The following is a 5,268-nucleotide window of genomic DNA, read 5'->3' on the forward strand; positions in this document are numbered from 1 at the left end:
ACTCTCATGTCAATATTTTGTAAAACATAAGCATCTTCAGAATGTCTTTCAATTAAAGCATAGTCCTTAATCCACTTATCTTTCCACACAGAAATGTTTTTGCCATCACCAACTAACCATCTACATCCTTCATTAAACTCAGACATTACCCATTTTATCCCTGACATAATAGATGATTGCCTATAAGATGTGATCCATTCCTCATGTTTATTTTTATATTTTGCTCTCATAAAATTTGTCCATTCTACATCTTCAGTCTCTATCTTCCATAACAGCTTCATTAATAGTGATTTATTCATTACTTCCAATCATCTTAGTCCCAGACCACCTTCATTCACATGAGTATTAACTGCATCCCACTTAACAGTGATCAATTTCTTTATAGCAGGGTCTGCAGACCACAAGAAATTTCTTATTATCCTCTCACACTCCAAGATGTCTGTTTTAGGCCATTTATAAACTGACATAATATAGATATGCATACTACTTAACACAAATTTAATAAGTGTTAGTCTTGCTGAAAACGGTCCGCGAGTTATAACCCCAAAGGTGTCACTATTCATCCACAAAAAATCCATCAAAACAAAAGTAACACAAAACCCCCAAAAAAACAAAAATAACACAAAAACCCCAAAGAATTTGATGAAACCAAAATTGGTTTCATCATAAAATTTGATGAAACATCATAGAATTTTTATGAAACCAATTTTGAAATTTGGAATTTTTGTATCAATTTTTTTTTAAAATTTGGGGTCTTTGTAACAATTTTGTTTAAGATGGAGTTTTAATGGATCCCAACATTTGAACGGGGTTTTTGTACCATAAGTTTGGTCACCTTGGGTTTGTATGACTAGTTCTGTGCTGAAAAAGCTGGTAACTTACCCATCCGACCAGCAAGCATCTTCTTCATCATTTATACAATCCCCCAAACTTGAGATGTTTTCACCCTTCCAGGATTAAGAATTACACCCAAGTATTTATCTGGTAACTTTGATAAAGCCATTTGAACATAATTTGCAATCTGTTTTCTTCTTGTGTCAGACACACCATCTACAAAATATTTACTTTTTACCTTATTAACTACTTGACCAGATGAATGTTGATATTCAATAATAAGTCCATCAGATTGGTTAATGATCTTTTGTGCCCATTACAGAAGATAAAAATATCATCCACAGACATCAGATGAGTAGGTTGGCAACGAAGGTGATCTATTTGTTTCTATCTCCTTACTTTTTCATTGGCATATTCTTGTCTTGCGTTATGCTGTTGCATTGTCAAGACTAATGTACGTTCATAGTCAATGCCACTTGACGATGGATTACATGCCCACCATACTTAGTACTAGATTAGCTAGTTAAACTTAAAATTAAGAAGTGGGATTAGCTAGTTAAATTTAAATTTAAGAGTGCAAATCTTATTATTAACAATAAGAGTAATCCCATAAGGCCATGTCCTACGGAGTAACTAAAAGACATTTGAAATTTGAATTTTTTTTTTATTGACACTAGTAATTCAAAAAACACTAACCGCTGGCCTTGTACCATGGCATCGACCAAGGGATGGAAAAATCTACAAATAGCGAAAGAAACCAAATAATACGCCACTTCTACATTAGCCAGCTCCACCTCATAACAAACGGTGATACACATTACCAGAATCAATGAGGAACGATGGAGCTCCAGGAAAACTTTTTGTTTCCTTTGAAATCAAAGCTTTAATAGCTACATTACTAACCTTAACCCTACTTGTAGCAATTTGGAACATCCAACCTTACAATGCCAACCTTCTTACTTCAGCCAACACCACAATCCAAATCCACCACCAGCAACAAAGCTTTCGAATTCGAAATCAACAGACCCAAACAAACGAATCTTCACTAGCTATGGTAATGCTGCATCTCTGTTTGTTCAAATGGGTGCCTACCGTGGCGGGACTTCATCTTTCGCCATTATTGCTTTATCTTCAAAACCCATACAAGTATACGGCAAACCATGGTATAACTGCGAGTGGATTTCTAATAACAGCTCGAAACCATCAATGAGAGCAAAAGCTACAAAAATGCTGCCAGATTGGGGATATGGCAGAGTTTATACAACAGTAATGGTGAACTGTACATTCCCGGTGAACCCAAATGAAGACAATTCAGGTGGCAAACTCAACATCTATGCATACTATGGAAAATCAACAAACAAATACGAAAAGATCGAAGCTTTAGAAGAAGCACCGGGGTCTTACAATGAATCAAATTATAAGCCTCCGTACAAATACGAGTATCTGTATTGTGGGTCTTCTTTATATGGAGAATTAAGTGCATCAAGAATAAGGGAATGGATGGCTTACCATGCTTGGTTTTTTGGACCAAGTTCACATGTTGTGTTTCATGATGCAGGAGGTGTTAGTCCAGATGTTAGTGCTGTTCTTGAACCATGGGTTCGATTAGGAAGAGTTACGATTCAAGATGTTCGAAATCAAGCTGAATTTGATTCGTATTATTATAATCAGTTCGCGGTTGTTAACGATTGTTTACATAGATATAGGCATGCAGCAAACTGGACATTTTATTTTGATGTCAATGAGTATATCTTTATGCCTGATGGAAGAGTTTGGAATCGGTTTTAGCTGAGTTTTCAAATGTTACTCAGTTTACTATTGAACAATATCCTATGTCAAGTAAGTTTTGCTTGAACGATTCAACTCAGAGTTACACCAGGTCAGTTACCAGAACCCTCTTTATTACCAAGTTTTGACTTCATTTTCTCCTTTGGGTTTTGGAATTTTTTTCTAAACAGTTGTTTTACTTTTTGTGTTTACAGTGAATGGGGATTTGAGAAACTAGTATTCAGGGATTCAAGAATGAGAATTTGGCGAGATCGGAAATATGCGATACAAGCAAAGAATGCATTTTCTACCGGTATTCATTTGTCAGAAAATGTAACGGGGATCACACTTCACGATACCGAAGGTAAAATAGGTTATTATCACTATCACGGTTCGATAAATGTACCGGGTGAGCCATGTAGGGTGTTCCTGCCAGTTTCAACTAAAACAACTGGTTTCTTTTCCGAGGAAAAACCTTTTGTGTACGATGACTACATGAAGAACTTGTCGAAAACTATCAAGCAATTTGAAGAAAAGACAATTGGAGCCGTTAATGTGTTAAATTTGCAGACAAGGATGTAGTGTACTGTGTTGATTACCCTGGCATGTAGGTGCATTGTATTGTCGGTGGATGAAGAGCGGTTCGCTGTGGTGGTAACGGGTGTTGTCAGATAAAAAACAGTTCACCGGAAGATCATGGTAGCCGGAACTTGATCCACCGACAGAATTATAAAAATGAAGAAATAGAGAGATCGTGAGAAGTAAACAAGGAAAAAAGAGGAGGAAATGTGCCTTTCGGTGTGGATTAGTCCTCTGTATATCTGTTTAAATTGTTAATTTGTGTATAGGCCTTGCAATTCTATTGTTTTGTTGCACTCATTGACAGGCCAGTGGCTATTAAAGTTTTCATAACGCACTGCAGGATTTCTTCCATGTTTAAGCGGAGAGTATGCGACTTATTAAATAAAATCATTCATTAACTTTATTTGATGTAAACCCAAACCACCAACTTTCTTCTTACGACAAACGAGCTTCCACTTGACCAGATGCAACTTCGTATCACTCTTCTGTTATCGTCCCACAGAAAATTACGCACAAGTTTCTCAACTTGCTGAACAACAGAAGCAGGCATCTCAAAAAGGGACATATAATCCACAGGCAGACTTTCAATTGCGCTTACGGCTTTTCCAACTCTAAAAAAAACAAGCCATAAACGAACCTGTCAAACACTAGAAACCAGATGACCCTTCAGTATCTAGCGTGAGAAACTCAGCAGATTCTGTATTTTCCGTATATAACCCAAAGGGGAAAGAAAGAAAAACAGAAAAGACTTGAAGAATTTGTTGTGGCAGAAGGAAAACCAGGAAATGAGATGACAAACACCTGTTCACAAATCTACTGCTCCAAATGCACCATCAACACGTCGCATCAAAAGTACGAGAGTACATCATCTTGAAGACGTGTCCGGAGTTCAACTGCAAAGAGATATTAACACCCCATTTATGCAGTGATATCTAACCTCAGGTGTTCGATCGTTAGGAGAGTGCCTTGCATGAATCTTCAATTCTTCCTAAAGACAAAGTTCAGCATAGAGGGAAGAAGACATGCTACTGATTCACATGGGTGAGAAGAATAAGTGGAGAAAATGCCCAGGTTGCAAATATTATGTGGAAACACAGACAGATGTCATGTTTTTGAAGCTCATTGAATTCAAAACAGTTTATGAAGATTATGGGTTTCGCCAGGCTTCATAAACTAGACATCAAAATAGGGCAACAACACCTTATTCAGCTACACAACTAACATATTGGCATACAGTTGCCGTTGAGGAAGAGAGACGTGAAGCCAAATATATGCAACTATTTACTAAACCACAACGGAAGTAACAAAATAGTTTTTTCTTGTAGTCATTGCTTTTACTGAGTAAAGCCAAATTAGTATTTCAGCTTTACTTGTCATATGAGTCAGCATATCAAATCCTTAAAAAAAAAAAGTGGGATCCCATAGAAATGTAACAAACAAAAACTACCTGTTTACAAAATGGAGTTACTGGTCAGTTGGCCACAATCCTATTCAGACATGTAATTCCAGCTCTGCATACTGTTCTAGTTTCCATTTTCGTTATAATCTGACAAATTTATTTCAGTTTCCCTATTCAGGCATGTAACTACAGCTCCAGATACTGTTCTAGTTTACATTTTTGTTAAATTCCGACAAGGGGCAATCTGCTTTCCACAACAGAATGGAAGACCCTCTTACCTAAGTCCTCACCCAAGGAGTGTACTAGACCCAATTGCCATTTATATAGGATGGACCCATGGTGTTGGATGTTGCTAACCTCAATGTCAGAGGTAACCGCAACTATTTCAATAGAAAAACAATCAATTGAAGGAAAATAACTTAGGCAGGCTACTTCTCGGCAGATTATAGATAGGAGCTGCTAGATGACCAATTTACAATCTTTGCACAAGAAACAAGTTTTGATGCCGCATTACGAATTCTTGTAGCTAGACATGAAACCTCAATCTTAAACTGACTTGATGCAAAATATGAGACAAATTAACAAGCAACAGCAATTTTAGACTTGAAGCAAATATCTGCAGTATTCACAAAAGGTCATTGATTTTGTGGAAAGAAGTATGTGGCATTCAATTTCCAGAGTAGAAT

The 5,268-nt window shown here is 36.8% G+C and overlaps 1 pseudogene; it reads left to right on the top strand.

Moving 5' to 3' along the window:
* The first annotated feature begins 1,663 nt into the window (after nt 1-1,663).
* On the top strand, nt 1,664-3,183 carry LOC113359709 (annotated as a pseudogene).
* Nucleotides 3,184-5,268: the final 2,085 nt, after the last annotated feature.

The sequence above is a fragment of the Papaver somniferum genome, chromosome 3 (assembly GCF_003573695.1).
Source record: "Papaver somniferum cultivar HN1 chromosome 3, ASM357369v1, whole genome shotgun sequence".
NCBI lineage: Eukaryota > Viridiplantae > Streptophyta > Magnoliopsida > Ranunculales > Papaveraceae > Papaver > Papaver somniferum.